The sequence below is a fragment of the Cyanistes caeruleus genome, chromosome 10 (assembly GCF_971803275.1).
Source record: "Cyanistes caeruleus chromosome 10, bCyaCae1.hap1.1, whole genome shotgun sequence".
In the NCBI taxonomy this organism is placed as follows: Eukaryota; Metazoa; Chordata; class Aves; order Passeriformes; family Paridae; genus Cyanistes; species Cyanistes caeruleus.
The window spans coordinates 10331325-10352471 of record NC_141710.1 but is presented as its reverse complement, the minus strand read 5'-3'; the positions used below and the strand labels follow the sequence as shown (position 1 = coordinate 10352471).

Genomic DNA, 21147 nt, shown 5'->3' with positions numbered 1-21147 from the left:
CCATTAAGTCCTTAGGAGTTTCAACAAAATTTTAGGAGTTGTTGAGCAATGGTAGTGCTTTGTTAGAGTGCCGAAGTACAAAAGGCTCTATTAACAATAATAATACACTTTTACAGCATGTTTTATCCAACAATCTCCGAGATCATTACAAACATTAATTGAGCCTAACTATAGCCTGTGATGAATTAGCATTATTATGCTAATTTTATGGATGGAAAGAGAAAAAGACAGAGAGGTTAAGTGATTCACTCAGGAATAGAACCCAGCACCACGTGCACAAGGGGATTATCCCAACCAAGAATTGTTGACAGACTAATCCAAGAGGGATGTCAGATACAAACATTATAAAACACTCCCAAAACCCATGATGCTCTGAGGAAGTGCTCACCAGCAAGGAAGTAGTGTTGCTGTGGACATACAGCAGGTACATTTCTTTCATTTGTTCGTTTACTTTGAAAATCTCACTGGACCTCTGAAAGATCATTCATAAGCACCAAGAATTTCTTACTGGTTATGTTGGTTTACTCAGGTACATATCTAAAAGTAGGAGAATATTTTAAATAATGGCTGTGAGGCCTGAAGCAATCATCTGTGTTGCTTGCATCAATTATGACTTCAAAGAAGAGGGCAGCATGACTGTATCCACTTTCTTTAAAACATTATGCTGGATATAGAAAGGAGAACAAAACAGTTAAAATAATAAAATGCCTCTCCAAGTACCATTTCAATTTCCTTCAATATTTTTAGCTCTTGGGAAAAAAACAAAACCAACAACAACGAAACATTTAAAAGCTATTTTGGCTTCCTTTTCTTATTATTCAATAAGAATAAACTCTTAATCTGGCACTCAATCTTTGTCTGATTTAATGTATCTTACAATAAGAGGTACAACAAAGTTGCATCTTTTCCAAGCATCAGGGACTCTATTTCAGACAAAAATAATCCTTAGCCTTTCTTCCACCCTTTGTACCATTCACATTTTCTACTTACTTAACACTGGTAGTTTGTTTCATGTGCCTGCTTGGTTTACTACTCTTTAGACTGCCTTTTCAATTATTCCTAATGTCCAAGATATTTGATACATTTTGAAATGTTATCAGTTTCTAAACTATTACAACCTTTATGCAAATGTGTCTTTTTAGTCCCCCAAAAATTATTTTAGTTAAATTCTTAACAGCCTTGTCATTGCTAATAGCAAAAGAAAGCAAACGTTCTCTTATGAATATCCAACAGGGAGTATCTAGTAATTAATGAAAGATGTTTTCCTCTACAACATACTGAAGAAATTCTTGGTGATTACCATTTTCTCTTTTCATTAATATTTTTAAAGGTTTCTTGCTGAATATGCCTTTTATTTGCTGGGCAATTCTGGCACTATCAGTTTATATGAAAATTTTCCCTTCTTCCTCATTTCATGAAAAATAAATTAGTGTAACATAGGAGCTGAACACTACAGCTATAAGCAAATCGACTGCAGCACAAGCTTAGTCTCCATTTCCAGCTAATCACAATCTTCTATCCCAGCAGTATGGTCAAGGGTAGGAGCTTTATCCTGGAGATTTCACTGAATACCTTGAGGATTCCATAAATTAACATGTTCTGCACACTGCTGGTTCAGATATACCAGTCATGACATTACTTCAATGCTGATTCTGACAGAAGATGACATTTGGAAAGAACAATCAAAATGCTGAGCCATAGAAGAGCCCAAAACAGCCAATCAGGACTAAAGGAGCTCACCCTCACACACTTGAATAGGAAGAGTCAGACACAGAATACTTCTGTTTTGACCCTCTCCTTGTTCAATATGAATTGAAAGTAAACCCTGAGCCCAGGACCCTTAGGTCTAGATTAATATTTTTGTTGCTTTATTTATTTATATAAGAAAGGTCTAAACAACCACAGATCTATCTACATTGCCAGTTGCAGGATGTAATTGCATCAGCACCTTAATACCTGAGCTAGTTTGGGTAGTGACAGAAAGGAAGATACACAATTGCTCACTTCAGCCTAGGCCAATCACAGAAATTCTTGGGATCCTAGACTGGTGGAATCACAGTAAAATCCCTAATCTTGGTGATCTTTTGGGTTTCCACAAACACTTGAGGCTGAAGCTGTGTAAGCCACTCCTCTCAACATGAGGAATTTGTTCTTGATCCAGGTAAAGGGTTAAATCCATTACTTCAAGAACCGACTGCATCACTTTTGTTTGTCCTGGTTCACTGCCTGGCTGTGCAAACACTTGTGCTAGCACAGGGAAAAAGGGGTGGGAACAAATACCTATGGCTAGAGAAGTGGTGTGACTGCCTCTTTTGGGAAACAGTTCCTGGAAGAACTGACATCACCTTCATTGTGTCTGCCACCTCTTAACACAGCCTTGTATATAGTTTAAACCTGTAGGAGCCAGGCAGAGACCACACTGCTCCCAGTGCCCAGTCCTTGTCAAGGTTGGCTGCTCCCTAGGGAAAAAGAGACAGATGGCAGCACGCAGAGCAGGTGCTCACCAGACACCCTCTTCCTGTCCTGAAGTAAGGGAGCAGGGCAGTCTGGGGGTGGTAGCCATGGTCAAACCCAGTCATCAAGCAAGTTCATGACAATGAGGCAGATCTAAGGTTAGGCTGAGAAGTCAGACTGCAGGTGAGGGTTAGATACTGCCCTGTGACAGACAGGCAAGTCTGTGATGCCAGGGCAGGGCTGAGGTCAGGCCACAAAGTGGTCCAGCCTTGTGATCCCCAGTCAGAGCAACAGTAACAGGAGAGAGCCAAGGTCAGGCTGGGAAGTCAGTCCATAGGTCTGAGGCCAGAACAGCCCACATTGCCCAGATCTACAGGACCTACATATATAGGCACAGGTATGACTGTGATGGAAATAGGTACTTAATGTAAACAGAGCCTTTGGGCCCCTGGGTAGGGCTGTGGGGAAGGCAAATAAAGGCTTATTAGTGTCGTCAGTGTCCTGACAGTTCTACTTGTCCCTCTTCCTTGGCTCCTTTTCTTCCCACCCTCCTCATTCTAGCTTAGTGCTTGTGAGGCTGCATGTGGAGTCAGACCAGCTCAAGAGGAAACCAATCCTCTTTTGGTAAGGTGATTTCCCCACACTGTGGTGTGAACACCACAACTGCTGCTGTGGAGGTGGCTGGAACATGTGGCTCAGGGCTGAGAATTAATAGACAGTAGTAGATGTAGCAGTGTGGTCGAAGTGGGATCTCCGCCACTTGTGAAATTACACTCAGAGTCTTCTGGAATAGTACAGATATGAATTTTCAGGTGGCAATTGCCTCCTAATATAATAGCAAGTGTATTGCAAGTGTCACTGCTCACAAAAATCATTACAGAATTAGATTTTTAATTTATTCACCTCTACTAGATGACCTATATGCAGCTGGACTAGATGGCTGTCGTGGGTTCTTCCCAGCTGCAATATTCTATTCTATAGACACAACTGTGGATATACCCGTATTTGCCTACAAGTACTAGAAGACAATCACTGTCTCTAAGAGCATAGTCTGGGCTAGAAACATTAAAATAAAGGAGAACCAGTCACAAGGAATAAGAAAGGGAAAAGGAAACAATGTCCTTTTTTTAAAAAAATCAGAGCTTGTTTTTTCTTTCCATACTCTGTGTAATAACCCGGCAATGGAATGCAAATTAACATTCATGGTTTTTTTAAACAATAGCCTTTGTGTTCTGAACCACACTGACAAAACAGAACAATACAAAAAAAACACGATCACAAAATCTTTTTCCAGCAATATGCAAACCAGTTTAGTTGGAAACATCTAACTGTGAGGGAATCTGTTTTAGAAAGTAATAATATAAGTCCAACTGTTCTTTACTCAGTGGAGAATGTATTTCATTTTTTCTCAAGCTGAATTTCAAACGGTTACATCACTGCAAATTCCATGAAGTCAGTATGATCCTGGGCTCTAGGTCTAGGCAGCCAGGCTGAGCAGATATAAGCAAGGGCATAACTTGATTTTCAGGAGTTTTGTTATCAATGAAAAATGCACTGAAAAGCACAGTGCTTCACTCTCAGACACCTGACTACTCACTGTGCTTACAAATACAGAAAAGAGGATGTATCACCTAAACCTATTGCCTTTTGAGTTGAAGACACTGAGAGAGAATATTCGTGATACTTGATTCCAGCTTTACTTCTCAGTAGGAACACTAAAAGATAAAAAACATGTAAAAAGCATGCTTTCTCCTGAAAAAATCTAAAATTTGGAAAACTAATCACATGATTGCAGTTACTGCTGGCAGATGTCAGCTCCTGTGGAAAATAATTTATCTGCTGCCCTATTAAACTGCTGCGTAATCTCTGTTTAGGCCCAAACACTGTTTTCAACCACATGTGTAAAATATTCCAGCCTATCTTAACATGAGGGCAGAGCCACATTGCCTGAGAGACCTTCCTGGAAAGTGCTGAAAAGCTTTGCAGGACTGTAGAACATCTATCATGAAGGTGCCCAAATGAGTGGTTCATTGGTACATGGGCAGTGCTTGCTAGAGGTACTCCAAGTATAGCAAACTTGAGAGTTTACCTTCTCAAAACATGTCCCACTCCAGGGGAAAGGCTGGGCACAGCCCACTGTGGTCCACAACAGCTCAAAGGGTCTCACTTAGGACCATTGTTTATAGCATTACAGGAGTTGGCTTTAGTCATAGACATTTTCCATCCTGGCCACAATTAGGGTCAGTGACTTTCTTTGAAAGTTTGATAATAAAAATATTGTTCCACTCAAGTTGTTATTCAGGCCAGAAAAGTAATTTTCCAAGGCTATTCTTTGAAAAACAGGAACTGACTGTTTCTAATAAGCTCAGGAGGAGCTTAGTCCAGGTGCTGTTCATCAAGGCCAAGGCTTAACAGGAGTTTCTGAGATGTTAGTGTGGCCCAAGGATTGGGAGGGGATGCACCACCACAGAAGGCAACCTTGAAGATACACTCTGTCTACATTCTCTGAAATGATAACCACCATCAGCTGTCACCATTCTAAAACCCTCTGTATAAATATCAGAAGATAACCTCTCCATTAATAGTGGAGAATATTGGAGCAATACTAATCATAATCCACTGAAGGGAGAAGGATCACCACAAGGACAATTTCTGTGTATCTTTTCTATACAGCATGCAGTCCTCAGCCATTTTTAGCTTGTGGTTACTCACTGTGGGTGAGCAGGTTGCCTGCTGCTGCTTGCTCTTTGAGGTTCTCTGACACTATAAAATTAACCAATGTCCATTTTACTAACGCAGAGCAAGAGCAGGGACAAAATAGTGTATTTTGCATTATGCATTAAAATATAAAAACACAACAAAGCAAAAGTAGCTTAAGAGAGCTTTTTAGAACTCTCGTAAGTGATAAGGAGGAAGTCAGAAATTAGCTAAAGCCCTCATTAGTTTTGCCTACTTGACAAAGATTCTACTGTCTTTACCTCTTACTTTTCTAAGGAGGAGCTCTGTTGGAGAAAAGGAATTGATGATTCTGGAATGTTTAGTGTCTTGTTAAATATAACATGCTGAGCATAGTTGTTTGAGAAGGTCTGTGGTTGCCATAGCTGGTGGTCTACAATCATCTTACTATGATTAAACTGCATAAAATCTGGTATTATCTAAAGGTTTATCAACTGGAATTTAACTTAACTGCAAACTCTGACTTTAAAAGATACTGAAATTACTACGGTTGTAACAGCTTCCATAGATCTGCATTAGTGACTGAACTTAAGACCATCTGCTCCTGAGGCTGTAACCCCAAATAAGCCATAGAAAGGAAAAACAGCAAACTGCTTCCTGATATCCAGGACCTAGGACTTTTTGCCAGGACAAGAAGTGCTTAGGAACAAGGCACTCAGAAGAGAGACCACATCGATCACTTACCAAAATTCTGTAGAGATGACTGTTTCTACCACTATTCAGGTTTCAGTTTGTGGTTATTCTAAATCTGCTCCTGTATTTGCAATGCAGTTAAGTGGTACTCAGAACAGGCCATGTTACTTCAGTATTCACAGACAGCACTTTTTTTCCACCTGTCAGCTTGGACTTTCCCCACCTCTCTGTAGCAGAACTCCTCTAGTCTCTCCTGCTCTGATTCAACACTGAGAATAACAGGGTAAAATAAGAAAAGCAGCAAGATTTCAAATTACTTATGGTGAAAAAAAAATACTAACAATTAAAAGTTGGTTTATTTTCCAGTATTTGTCTGGAATAATTTTTAGGTTCCATTGCTAATATGGAGCTATGGTATTATATAGCTTGTTTTCATATTTGTACATAGCAATTCAGTGATGTTGAAATGTGTGCATTTCTAGAAGGCCTGTTGAGGAGTTGTGAATGCACAGATCAGACATGCTGTGTTGTTTCTGACATCCTGTGACGTTTTGCTCACTGAGCTCTTGGTTTAACCAAGCCCAGCCCCGGCCCCGCGGTGGCTGCGCAGGGCGGCAGAGCCAGGGCTGGGCGGCTCCTGCCTGCCTGAGCTCAGCTCACGCACAAACCTCAGGCTGCTTCTGTTTCCCAAGGCATTACCTGCATACCATTCTCTCCGCTGTACTGCCACGCAGGAAACTTTTTTCCCCTATCATGCCTAAAATGCAGGGCTCATTCCGAAGTGGAACTCATTATCGGCTGACTTTAATTTTCTTTAATTTCTTTAATTTTCTCTGTGCAAACTGTGCTGTACTTATGACGACGGTAATACGCTAAAATAAAGGCCAAGCGGAAAACGGCTTATCTGCTCCCTGGCCACAGAAGAAATTGGCAAGTGGTTGGGTTCATACTTCCTCTTTTTTTTTTTTTTTTTTTTGTACTTCAGGTTACAAAGAGAGATCTCATTGGCTCATCTAAACGCAATTTTTTACTCCTTTTTCATTTGCTTGTTAGAGCTGCAAATGTAAGATCATGTACACAAGGCCACTGCTTTCAAATTTAAATATCCCGAGTTGCACATGCCAATATGTAGTGAATGGTACAGTAACACAGCAATTATTGAAATTTTACCCTGAAATGCAATGTAACTTTTTTCCTCATCACAGCATTATGGGATAGGATTTGCGGATCCCATTAGTGGGAAGTGTATTAGCACTTATTTTAAAATAATTTTTATCTTCACATATCTATGTCAAAGCTAAGAGTAAACATACCCTGTAAAGTTAAACATTAAAATGCAAGTGAACACCAGATTTGCTTTCCTTTAGTTTTGTAATCATTTAAAAGCTGTCAATTCATTTCCTGGTGTATGTACTTATGAATAACCTCTTGGAGTCGATAATGTTGGAGAAATTTTCAATTAAAAAATTACTCTAGTTACTCAGATTTCTGTGTCTAGGTAGCCTCTCTCAAAATAAATCCCCAAGGATTTAGTTAGTTTTACCTTACTTCTAAAGGTAACCTCTAGACTTCCCAGAGCATACAGTGAATGTAAGGAAGCAAAAGGTGAAGAAACACGCATATGCTTTCCTCAAGTCCAGCAATTTTAGTGGTCCTACAGGAACAATGTATCAGCATTGTTAGATCAACAACTCATTGCTTTAAATACATAAACAGAAATAATTTGTGTTCCTATTTCTTGATGTATTTCAGAATTCAACAGTAAATGGGAAAATTCACTAAAAAAAGGGTAGTTCACTAAAATCTGAATAACTTCATTGTTCTAAATGTAATGAGTAAAGAAAAAATAGTGTACATTTTTTCAGATATTAAAAACTACTCTGAAACTTGATTCTGCAAGTTGATTTTTCATTTGGAAAGACTGTTAAATGGAACTTACTTTACTGCTATTACTTTCCTATCTAACAATAGTTACCTTCATATAGATTCCACTGTATTCTTTAGAATCATAATTCTTGCTGCCAGTGAAAGTAGGTTTTCATTTCTTTTAAAATAAATCTTGTTTCATTTCATTTGGCAAACCTGCAGCATTCTCACATGCCAAATCATGCTCTGTCTTCTGCTTGATAGCCAGCTTCATAGTAATAGAGTCATAACAACAAGGATATGAAAATTGTTAAAGGAGTGAAGTAGTTCAACTTCCCTTAAGTTCCAGTCAGTGTCATAAAAACACTTTGTGAAGGAGTATCCAAGACTTTCTTCTTTATTTTACAGTGCTGAGGATCATAATTTCTTAGAAGGTGCAAAGATAGGATTTTACATGTAAGATCACTCACCTAACTCAGCAAACTAAATAGCTGCTGTGTCATTAATGTTTGCCATGTGGTGAGTAATTGCACCAAGTCTTTGCCTCTTGAATAGCTTAGTTTGCAGCTTTGTTTCACTGACCATAAACCACAGGGTTAAAATATAGTGCAAATAACAAAGTGGGAAGAGCTGTAAAATAGTTTTTTCTTGGTGTCTTCCAACGGCTGTTATCAGAAGTAGTAGAAGGTGCAAACTCAATTGCTGTCCATGAATAATGATATTTTTTCTGGCCTTTTTATTTTAGATATTTGAATGGCCATCATGTTTTTCTTCTCTGCAGAAGAGGCAGCAGTCAATTACAATGATGATTATATGAACTACAATTAAAACAATTCCAGCTGCTCTGACAAAAGTAGCTCCAGGCAGAGTTGGCCACAAGGTTCTGTTTTGAGTACATCTTGAGGTGCTTCTTTTCTGCCTTCTGTAAGTAATATGCAAATAGCTTTAAGCTTTGTTATAATCCAAGAACAAATGATGACTTGGTGTTTCACTGAGCGCACTGGTAAATACTGCAGAGATCAGCATATGCAGCAAGATAACGTAGAAGTGTCATCAAATTAAGAGGTCTTCTGCCACTTGCTCCTTGTACTCCAAACACTGTCCATATTACAAACTGATGGAGTTCTCACATTAAGTACTTGTACTGTTTAACAGATTGCACCAAGGTCACAGAGGAGGGAACAACAGAGCAGGTGATGGCACAGGATACTGCACTTATTTCTTCATTTGAAAGCATTCTCAAACTACCTCTGGTATTAGCAACCTAAGTGAAATAATAACAATGTAATAATCTGTTTAAAGAAATGGTTTTTAGTATGTTTTGTATATCCACTGATACTGATCCACTGAGAATTTTCCCTCAGATGAATTACTAAACATGTTCATGATCTTTAAAGGCAACTCGCAGGTCCTGTAAAAAAAAGTAAAAACCTAAAGGTGTCATCATTTGTACAGTTAGCTTGATGCTATTTCTTCCCACAACCATAAGCATGATTAGTAGATATTCACAATAAGACAAGCTTGCCTGCACACAAGTATCTGATTTTACTGTAACTGTTATGTATAATATATTGGTTTTCATGGCTGAAAGAATATCATTCTAGAACCTCTAAAGCATGTCCTTAACTTTCTCTTTTTGATGGCCATTTAGTGGACAGGTAAATATAGAGAGTAAGGAAATGAAAAGCATCTTTATAATAAAGATTGAATGCAAACAATTTTTGATAGGTAAATTGATTCACAGACTCTCAGAATGAATACAGTTGGAAGGCACCACAGCAGGTCACCTGGTCCCACCTCCCTGCTCTAGCAGGTTCATCCCAGAGCACATGGCACAGAATTGCACCTGGACGGTTCTGGAACATCTCCAGTGAGGGAGACACCCTCTCTGGGCAATCTATTCCAGTACATGGTCTCCTGCACAGTAAAGTTCTTCCTCATGTTCATGTGGAATTTCCTGGGTATCAGTTTCTGCCCAATGCCTCTTGTGCTATTCTCAGCAGCACCAAGCAGAGCCTGGTCCTTCCTCTGAGCCCTCCCTGCAGAGACTTGTGTACACTGGTCAGGTCCCCTCTGAGTCATCTCTTTTTGAGGCTAAGCAGTCCCAGCTCCCTCAGCATTGCCTGGAAAAGAGATGCTCCAGTCCCTTCATCATCTTTGCAGCCTGTGCTGGACCTGCCTCAGGAGCTCCATGTGTCTTTTGTGCTGAGGAGCCCAGAACTGGACACAGCATTCCAGATGTGCCTCACCAGAGCTGGGTCGAGGGGCAGGATCACTTCCCTTGACTTGCTAGCAATGATTTTCCTAGTGCACCCAAGAATCTCATTGTCATCTTGGCCACAAGGGCTCACTGCTGGCTCATGGACAGTTTGCTGTCCATCAGGACCCCCAAGTCCTTCTATGCAGAGCCACTTTCCAGGAGGTTGCTCCCCAGCTGTCTCGGTACTGGGGTTATTCTTCCCCAGGTGCAGGATCCTGCATTTGCCCTTGTTGAACATCAGATGGTCCTTCTCTACCTACTCCTTCCTCTCCAACCTGTCAAAGTTCTTCTGAAAGGCTGCACAGCACTCTGGAGTACTGGCCATTCCTCCCAGCTTTTTGTCATCAGTGAACTTGCTGAGGAGCCATCTGTCCTTGATGAGTAAGTCAAAATACTGTCAGTAAGTTAAATACTGGCCCCTGCACTGAAGCTTGGGGGGCACCACTAGTGCCAGGCCTCCAACCAGACCCTGTGCCACTGATTAAGACCATCTGAGATCTGCCTTTTAACCAGTTCTCAATTAATTTGATACTACTTCATGGGGCAAAGCAAGAACAAGGAGATTAAGCTGCTCACTGAACCTTCGTGATGGTCCCTCAACTGGCAAGACGGGTAGTGCAGAGAAATAAACTTGCAATACAGTAACCCTAATGTCTAAAATATATCAGCCTACAAAACCACTCTAGAATCTTTCTCCAGTTTTAAATTTACTACAAAAACAAATAGATTGTATCTATCTGGCACTTAGTATGACATAATCTGTGCTGAATGTTTGCTTTCAAATATCCAAACAGATGTCAGTTCTGAACAGTATTTGAGATAAAATTTTAGTCATGAGGATATGATTTTTCATTTAAATTGATTCTGCCAGTTGTCATTAGTAACTGAAAAAATCCTCACATACAAAAAAACCCCTAAGTATAAATAAATAAATAAATAAAATATTTGGAATTATTCTGTTGCGAGTATCAGTTCTCAACTAAAGTTTAGCCATCTCAGAAACTTGTATTTCTGATATTTCAATGCCTCCCCAACATCTAACATTTCCTTATTTTTATATAAATGGTGAATATTTTAAATGCAGTCTTAAATGCTGGGTTTACTTGAGATAACTTTTAATTTATTTTAATGTGATTTTCAGGCATCTTTAGATGCTCCCTGCATTTAACTAAAGTACAGATTACTGAGAAGACTGAATTTAATACTTGAGAACAGAGATAAGCACCGAAACAAAACCCTAAAATCCAAAGAAGACATTTCAGAGGTAAGGAGGGTGCTGTAAATGATTTATAGTCTCAGGTTTGTCTATGTGACCATCAATTATGAAAGTACTTACGTACACAAATACTACAGTTTAAGAACTTCCAAAGCAGTTGGGTAATTTCAGAGCCTAAGTCCTATTTTCAAAAGTCATGTAACAACCTTGGTGGAAGCTTTCATTTTGCTGGTGGCCAGCTGTCACTCAGCTGTTAGCCACACTCTTCCTCCTGACCGTTTCCAGACTGCTTTAGAGAGCCAGTGACCTCATTTTTATTGCCAAACCAGCCTGTGCTTGGTTGTTGGGTAACAACAAGCCATAACACAGGTAGTACATATAGTCTTAACAAAACCCTAGAGCAGATTTTCTATAGTTCACCTACAGTTATCTTCTTCCAGAATACTTCTGAATACAAACAGCACATGGATGGGAAAGAGTCAGCATCTCTTACCAACTCTGCATGGTTCAAGAAGGTGGCATAGTGTCTCCATAAATACGTGTGGCCTTCGGGCACACGGAGAAGAGATAAGCATTTAAAATTAAAACATGGGCTGCAAAAAGTCTGTGGAAAAATACAGAGAATATGAAGTTTATTTTGATGAAAACATCAAGGACAGACATTGCATGTCTACACATTTTACATTAAAAGAGAAATACTAGTATTTGTCTTTTGTTTAAGCAAAAGGGGCCGGTGACTGCAGCTTCCCTCCAAGGGGCTGAATCACCACTTCCTGTCAACTCGTTAGCACCAACACATCACTTCAGAGCTACAGCTCCGAAGCTTCAAACTGCTCCACACAGGCCAGCACTGTTTGTACAGTGTAGTCACTGAGCTGCAGTTCAGCAGTGTCAATAATGGTGTCTGGAGCTATTTTTAAAGTGCACTGCATTGTCATGAATCAGCCTTCTGGTCTCCTACTATAATCTGTTTAGCAAATGGCACATTTAGCTACTTAGCCATTTATATATTATATATATATATATATATATGGTAGGCACTCAGTCTTTCATTTATTGTGCAGAATGATGAACTCATTTAAAGGATGCATTAAATAAGCAGAAAATTGCTATTGTTTTTGTTAGAATTCTTAGAATAGACATATGGACATTGTAGAATTAAACCACTGAGTCTTGTGGTTGTCAGGGGCCCCAGAAAGTCCATTTTATATGTGCATAAAAAGCTTTGCTTAGTCATTCATCTATCAGTTGGTCGTTTCCTCTGTATGGGCAAAAGAAAATAGTGGTTAGAGGGTCTTCTCTGCAGTTTAGATCTGTATGTGATTTAGATCAGTCTGCAAGGCATGTGGTAAAATTTCAATTTATGAATTTTTACAGTTCTTTTAACAGAGTCATGGGGCCTGTTCACGCAAGTCCTTTCCCACAACACATGGAAGTCTTCATCTTGCAGATTTTCCAATATTACAAAAGCTTAAAGAATGTTAACACTGAGTTTGATAGGAAGTGAAGCCTGTTTGTATATCAGCAATGTTTCTACATGGAGGTAAAGCTTCATTTTAAAAGCATCACAGACTTCATTTGGAGTTTTTAATTAGATTACATAGAAGTAAAATTCTTTCATTTTACCATTTACATAAAATAATAAACCCACTGTATGTTAGCTGTATTATTTCAGGCACTGTCCATGGATATTACAATGATAACATATTGATAAATAAATCAGGAAAGGTTTAAACGAAATAAAAATCAGATTACCACTTTAACGTGTCTTCAATCATTGCTACATTTATTAACTTTCAAAACTCCAAACTAATTTTGACTAAATATATTTGGAAATATTTAATAATATGAAAGCAATATTTAGTCACCGTGGAAACAAAAGGATTCTTAAGTATTTAGTGGCCAAAGTGGTCTGGTAATCAAATCAAAAAGAATACATACCCAGCAGAAGCGAACTCCCTCCACCCAAGAGGGACAGTCCAGTCTAGCATCCAGGACCTCGTGTTCACCAGCTGCTTAGGCTGTGTCCTGAAGTGTCCCTGTCTCAGGAGCCTGAGTGGCCCTTCCTGCAGCCAGGCTGCTGCTATGTGACATGAGAAGGAGCTCCACTTTCAGCAGTGGTAGTAGCTGTGACAGTACTGGCTCTACACTGTCTACTGACAGTGCCTAAAACCCGGCAGCTCTAAGGTGTCACACGCGTCAATCCTTTGTGCTCCAGAAGAATGAGGATCTCCTTATTCTGACAGCCCCATCACATCCGGCAGCCCCACATGGATGTCTTAGGTCACTCAGGGCATTTTAAAAAGCACTGGAAGCCTCCATTTAGGAAACTGAATTTCATCCCAAATAACACTGCATGAGCAGCCTGCTGCTCTGATTCTGGCCTACTTCTAACTGTAATCCTGATATGAGAGAGACTCCAAACAAGGAAAAATGTGGATTACTAGAGATGCTAGGAAGGCATCACTTACTAACAGGTCAGACTGATGTTCAGATAAGGTATTTCTAAACTGTCTGTAATACCACAAATCTGACTGAATCTATTCTGAAAAACTATCCACACGATGACAGAAAATTATGTGTAATTCTAGCTAAAATAATGGACTCTCTTCCACTGAAGCCAAAGGGGACTGCTGGTTTCAATTGGACAGGACTGGCTAAAGATGGAAGTGTGGAAATTGATGCTGAATGCTTTCTAGTCTGTTGCAGTTTCATTCAGACTTATGAGAAAGAATGTTAGATATAGGTAAAATGTTAAGAAGATAGGATACATTCAAAAGCATTTTGATTTTTTACCAATAATCTATTCCCAAATTTAAGAAATACCATTTGAAGACTTTTCACAATACAAAAGGAGTGTAGGAACATGGTGAACTTAAAGGACCAGAATGATGAACTAAAAATAATTCAGAAGTTGGAAAATTTTGTAAGTTTGAACCTACTGAGACAATATTTAAAGATGTATATGACTCAAATCATAGGGTACAGACTCGCTGAAGAATATGAAGAATAATTTTCAAATATATCTTTCAGAGTTTAAATATGAAAGTATATTTTCCAGAAATAGTTTCTCTTACTACTGGGAAGATTAATCTGGTGTATCCCCACTCTTTTTGTGTTTAGCTACTGGGTATAGTTTTATTCTTTGAGTGTAACACAAACTGTAGTCTTAAATTCATCCCTTTACCGGTAAGAGTTTCATGTCAGGGATACCCAGACTTTTATCTGGAAAATACAAATTTTAAAAACAGATAAAACATCAATTTCAGCAACACACACATGCCTCTCAAACCCTGATAATTAAAGGAATATGTTGCTTGACTGTATATTCAAAGAAAGTTGACTTACCTTGTATTTTGTCTCTCTTCAAATTGGAGTACTTTTTGCATGTTTCCTTCTCTGTGTTGCTAAAATATTGCTCATTGTAAAAGAAGAAGCAAGAGAAATTAAAGAGAAGCAAAAATAGAGAAGTTACTTGGAAACCAAAATGTCTAGAATGTCATTACATATTTAGAATGTGAGTCCTTCTAGAGGCATTTACAATTTTTATGCCATCACAGACTCAAAAAGTAATAGCAAGAGATATAAATATTGTAATAAATACAATAACCTCCCAGATATCATAGATTTACTGGGGCCTAAAATTTTACAGAAAAAGTAACAAATCTCAGTTCCCCTTACTTAGAATGTAATTCTCCTAATTCATTAGTTGTGGTAAAAAGAATACCTGTTAATAAGCTAAGACATATTGTACACAATTTAGCTGCTCTGATTCACAGAAAAGGGAACATATACAGTCATTGTCTTTTTGTTGTTGTTAATGGGGATGGTATTTTATCACTGTCAATATTCTTTGGGTTCTCAACATGTTTTCTAGTATTTCTCTCTGAAAGCATTACAAAAATCTTTCTTCCATTCAGGTAGAATAGGAAAAAAAGTAAGATCTTTTGATATTTTTCTTATGGCATGAACTATATAAACTATTTAATTGCATGAAAGTCACTTCAGCTGTCCCTTCAGCCAACTTAAAATGTTCAAAGGCAAGACTTCAAAGTTGTTTCAAAATTTTTTAAGAACTTCCTAAAAATATTTCAGAAATAAAATATTTTAAAATGCTTTAATAATGGAATATTAGAAGCAATATGAGAAATAGCAATATAATAGTACATGGGAAATAGATTGATTCCTACAAGATCAATACTCAGTAAGTATAGACAGGCCAAATGAAGGGTGTGATTGAAAGAAAAATCCTTTTTCTATATCAGCACTACACATTCTCACTGCTTATTAGTCAATTCTGCATCCGAGATTGAATCACTGCTGTTTTTATGGAGTCCTGCAGTCTTCCAGGCCCGGGAGGGTCAAGAGACTATCTTCTACATGCTGTAGAAATAAATATATATAAATAACTATGTCACTGAAAAACTACTCACCTTTAATGAAAAATCATTCCTGGGACGCTCTGCATCGCTTTTGAGAATCTCTAATGTATATTAACACCTATATAGTGAATTTCAACTGTGGAAACAAAACGTAAGTGGGCTGGAAAACATGGGTGAAACAACCAAAAAACCTTCATATTTTTCATGCAAATTTTGGTTCCAAGCCTTAGAATGGCAACAGCCTTTCACCCAAACTAGCTGTCAAAAACAGTACTAAATAGGTAGCTGCAAGCTGTTATAGAAAATATACCATTTCATACCAATTTCCTGGGTAGAAAACAGCAGCAACTAATGTTTTCTCTAATGTATTTTCAACAGCAGCAAATAATGACACAGGCACTGGGAAAATTGTGTCTGCCATCTTCTCTGGCTTGTCCTTGAGATCTCCTCCTTTGCTCCAACCATCAGAGATAGCAGGCAGAATTTCCTTTGGCTGGTTCTTCATGCTTAGTGTACCTTTTGGCTGTCTCCATGCACAAGTACCTGCTGAATCAGACTGACATCACTACAACCCACTGCATTTTGTTGATCCTTTTTAGAGAGGGCTTGTGACTTAAAAGGGGCTGCCACATGCTTTCAGCAAAACCACAGTGTGCTTGCTGGCTTTGCAATTTTTTTAATATAGTTTTATGAAATTGGGGTAATAAAATTATTCTAGTTGATGGAACAGTTAGAACATGTCTGAGAAGCTATATTATTGTTATTTCTGATGGGAAAAAGAAGTAGACAATATGCTGCTCACTACCAGCAGAGAGATGGGGGCCCTGCTCTTGTCATGTTGTTGCCCAACTGAAGATTCTCTCATTACAACAAGCCAGACTCTCAGTGTGACAGTGAGCTAAGACTGCAGAACTGGTAAGGAGAATTGCAGAAACGCACAGCCATCTTTCAGCTAACATCCTACAAACAGCAGCTGCCAATAGCAAATTAGTTGATGGCTCTGCGCTGAGGCAGTGAACAGGGCTTTTCACATCACAGTGCATTTAGGGTGTGCTGTAATTGGGGTTCGGTAGGTGTGCGGCAAATTCAGGAAGTGCAATTTGCACCTCCTTGTGCCAGAAGCCGAATGAGTCAGATCCTTGAAGCTTCAATTTCAGCTTTGCTGCTGCCTCCTCATTGTTCTGACTAATACAATGATTTCATACCCAGCTAAGTATGGTAAAAGCCAGCTGCATGGCCTCTAGGTTAGAGCCAGCTCATGCTGGCGTCAAAGCTAAAAGACTCCCACAGATTTCAGGGGAGCAGCTGCAGGCCACTCCGGCTACCTGTAAGCAAAATTATTAACTGCACTAAGAAACACACAAATCAAGATACGTTCAACAATACAACACACCACATCAGAAGTCATTAGCATCTCAGTTCTTAGCTGTCAAATTTGAAACATCTGAAAGAGGCCAGAAGTTCAGAAAGAACAAAGCAGATGGACCTAAGTCTTCTAACATATCGAAAAACAGGAAACTTAAAATAGGCAGCAACTTTAAATGCAAGTCTAACTCTCTAAACATATGAAAAAACGCACTAGAAAAATGCCCTTTATGGTTTTGGCCCCAGATGTCCCCAATTACAGCATGTCCCAAATGCACTGCGCTATGAAAAGTCCTGCTCACTGCCTCAGCACAAACTCATCTAACACAGCAGGATCAGTGTCGTGTGTTAACTTGCTATGACCTTGGTCCTGGGCAATACTGAAACCTCTGTCTTTTATGAGACTTTATATATACACACTGGCGATTTTCATGGTCAGCGTATACATTTACAGAATACAGGCTTCTTTCCAATTTATTTAATTACTTACTATAATCAATGTATTTCAAAAAACAGTTTTTATTAATGGGTAGGACATTTTTTCCTTCTGTTTATAAATTAACTTTAGTAATTTGTGAAGAACACTGAGGGTGAAATTACTAAAAATAATGTAACATTTGAAAGATTTAGTAACAGTTTTATTTCCCTGTGTTCTCCCACTGGAACCACAACTTGGCAATGCATTTGATAACTGTTTTTCCTTCTGATCTTGTGTAAGCCAAAACCTTGGTCTGACAAATGATATTGTGAGAGCAGTTATCTAAAACTGCCTGGAGCTCTGGCAGAATCATGCCAAGGGCCTTGATTTTAACCCTGCAAAAGGTAATGAGGGTTTGCAGGCTTGGCAGATTAAGATTATATTTGATTCCGTAAGGCTGTTGTAACTCCAGAAAATGAAGACTTCATCATTTAGTAGTGTTCCTAGTTAGTCTACAACACTTTTTCTCCAAAGGTGAGGATAAGGTCAGTGGTGAGACCCAGAAGCTTCCCCACCTCTCCAGAAGAACTGCAGGGAGAAAGACCAGGGTAATTTGACACAGAGGTCAGACTTTGTATGTACTTGCTGTACAGTATTCTCTAGTCTCAGAATAGTGCAGCTGACAGCTAGGATCCCCCCTTTCTAACAGATGTCAGGTGTGTTTCAGTAAATATCGAAACCATGGATAGCTTTCTGAGCCTGATGTGAAAACCAGAGATTCTAAGGTTTCCTGCATGCAATTTGTAACCTCCTTAGAGGCCCCGATTATCAGCCTGGCCTGCCTGTCAAGCACTGCTCGGTTTTTGGGTCAAAGAGGCATCAAAATGGGGTCAGAGGACGAGCTCATTATTTCCTGTCTTCTCAGCAGTCTGCTCCCAGTGTGTTTCTTGGCTCCTCTGTGACGAACATGGCATTGTTTGTGAAACAATGTCATGTTTTAATGATTTGCAAAGTACTATGAATCGTGCATATTAAAGATACTCAGCAAGCATTAACAGCTGCTATTTATTGCAGCAAAGTTTTTATAGAATTTCAAGGATATAGACTAATTATGTGTTGAGCAATAAGCCCCCATTATAGTGGGCTTACTTAAACAGCCCATCAAGACTTCAATAAATTGGCAATAGCATAAGAGAAATTAATATAGGATTTTAAAATATTTAAATATTAAAAAAATTTGCTACATATGAAGTAGCAATATTTTCAGATCTTAGTTAAAGTACATAAACTAAATATTAAAAAACTCAATGTATCCTTGCCAAATAATTAAACTTTCAGAACCCGTAAGGTGTCTGACCCCAGCGTGACCCGCTGCCACTGCGCTGTGTCACCGGCGTCATTCCCGCTCGCACCGCCCGGAGCGGCTGCCCGGTGTGTCAGGTCACATCAGCACCCGGCGCTCCCCGCGGAGCTGCTGCTCTTGGCCGGCACCAACGGCGGCCGAGCCTGTTCCCGGTCCCAGCTCCCGCCCGGCCCAGGCGCGGCCGGGGCGCGGCGCCTCCCGGGGCAGCTCCGCCTGAGGCGGCCCGGCCGCTGCGCCATGGCGCCCCCTGGCGTGGCGGGTCCGCCATGGCGCCCCCGCTGGCCCCGAGCCCTGAGGGAGCACCGGCCCCAGGGCGGGATGGCGGAGAGCGCTGGCCCCACAGCGGCCCCACAGCGGCCCCACAGCGGCCCCACAGCGGCCCCACAGCGGCCCCGCAGCGGTCCCGCGGGGAGCACCGGGCCCACAGCGGGACGGCGGGGATAGGGGATGCCGGAGGTTCTGGAACATGATTATTTTTAGGGACAGTAAAACGTTGTGGTGAACGCTCCTTGCAGGAAGCCTCACAACTAATTATAGCTCCTCATTACGGGCGCATTAAATTTCTGTTAAGAAATACATTAAAAGATAAAAAGTGGCGGAAATGTCAGGCCACTAATAATATAAACTAAATAAATTTTCCATTTTTGAATAAAACCTGTAGAAGAGGGTCTGCAATATTAAACTAAAAGACAGTGCACCTTGTAGGCAGAAATCATCATCATCTCCGTGTCAGGAGCACATAAACATTTCAGATCACAAACAAAAAGTGTTTTTGAAACGATGTTTGTAGAGGCTAACAATCATTTCCTTCCTTAGCGCATAATGAAGCTGTATTAAAAAAATATTTGCATTCCCTATTTAAGCAGCTTTGCAGATGGCCAACTGACTTAGATTAGAGAATATTTACTGGCTTGTTTATTCCATTGCAGCCACCACAATAGGAGGACCAGCACCTCCAAAATCTGCCTGGGCCACTGGCAGCACCAGCCGCTGGGAACTCGAGTCCATTATGAAACCAGGGCGAAGTGAACAGCTGGCTCGAATGAACGCCTGGGAGCCCATACCCTTGCTCTCCCTCAAATAACAATGTTTATTGCATTCTTATTACACTGAAATTAAATCAATAAGCATTTGGGAAAGCAACATCTACAGGATGGTGTGTGGGAGGACATTACAATATTATCCTTTCGAGCAATCTCTTACTTCTCTCTCCCCATTTGATAATAAAAACAGTGAATGGACAAATGTCCCTTTCACACTTTGCTCCTCTGCTTTTTGTTCTCTGTCACTCTCCCTAAAACAACACAAACTAACTGAGGCGTAACAACACAAACTAATAGTTTGTCAGATTCCAGAGTCTGGGATGCATTTTTGCCGCTCTGTATCTATTTGGATGGAAGTGCAGAACTGCTGCAGCAGCCACAAAGCACAAGAGGTCCCATACATCCCTCTGGCTCCTCTCATGCTGGAGGAGAATCATGACTATAGATAGGAGTCCATACTGACATTTCTGCCATCTCTCCTGTGTCATCTCTCAGCACACTGTTCCACCCCCATCCCCCCCAAACTTCTCTGCTACTTAAAGCAATTACAACTCGAGTGACTCATTACACTGCAAGTCTTGGAGGCACTCCCCCATAGAAGAAAAGCTCTCCCTGTTTTCTATGAGATCCACTTTCTGCTGGTATTTGAGTGAGACAGTGGCAACCCAGACAGAACTGTCATCCAACACTTCTTCTCAAGTAGTTTTTTACCCCTTAGTGACTTGGTAGGAGCAACAAATACACAAACTCAAATGAAATGGAACTGGAATGCTCCAGTGACACGCAGTGCAAGGCAGTGACTTGCAGGTGGTAAAGTGCCTCTCCCTGAAAGATGAAGACTCTGAAGTTACCTACATGTGCATCATCTTTCAGATTTCCTTGAGCTGACAGCTTCCCCACCTACCTGTGTGAAGTTTTACATGGCAACAATGAAGGTAAAGAAAAGTACTGATAGAGAAAGTGAGATAACAAAAACACAAAATAGAAAAAATATGCTAAAAAGAAGCTCAGCAGCAAAGTTAGAAATTAAACTTTCCCCTGAAAACAGAAACAGGAATCTAGTCAAGAAACAATGGTCTTGTTATATTTTAGAAACTAGAAGTGGAATAATTAGAGGCACATCTTAGTAATGCATAAGAAGTCTTTTCTAGCATCCTAATTATGGATTTAGTCTTGTAAATTTTTACTTGCATAAGAAGTTTGTACTTGCAATGAATACTAAATGCTTTGAAGACGTTTATGCTGTTCTTTAAAAATTTGTTTATTAGGAGACTGAAACAAAGCAGTACATTGTAGCATCTAGTTATGAAAAAGAGAATACCCATTGCATCCTAGCATCGTGGTACTCTCCTTCTTCTAATAAAGTGAACACCACAAATGCTGAAAACATTTGGATTAAACGAAAAAGTTT

The 21147-nt window shown here is 39.8% G+C and overlaps 1 protein-coding gene and 2 long non-coding RNA genes across 3 annotated transcripts in view; 1 reads left to right on the top strand and 2 right to left on the bottom strand.

The window, feature by feature from the left end:
- The window catches only part of ZBTB38 (zinc finger and BTB domain containing 38), a 36995-nt gene extending 30903 nt beyond the window's left edge, over window positions 1-6092 (bottom strand). The window contains exons 1-2 of the mRNA XM_086844968.1: window positions 5875-6092; window positions 389-537 (exon numbers count right to left, since the gene is read on the bottom strand). The gene's annotated coding sequence lies outside the window, so the exon portion shown is untranslated. The remainder of the gene's footprint in view (window positions 1-388; window positions 538-5874) is intronic.
- A 1772-nt stretch (window positions 6093-7864) lies between these two features.
- On the bottom strand, window positions 7865-14586 carry LOC147651292 (uncharacterized). The gene is made up of 4 exons (XR_015274723.1): window positions 14514-14586; window positions 13107-14390; window positions 11659-11769; window positions 7865-9100 (listed from the first exon to the last, which is right to left on the bottom strand). It is a non-coding gene; the product is annotated as an uncharacterized LOC147651292 (long non-coding RNA).
- On the top strand, window positions 8549-19842 carry LOC111943056 (uncharacterized). The gene is made up of 3 exons (XR_015274724.1): window positions 8549-8613; window positions 11091-11213; window positions 19623-19842. It is a non-coding gene; the product is annotated as an uncharacterized LOC111943056 (long non-coding RNA).
- Window positions 19843-21147: the final 1305 nt, after the last annotated feature.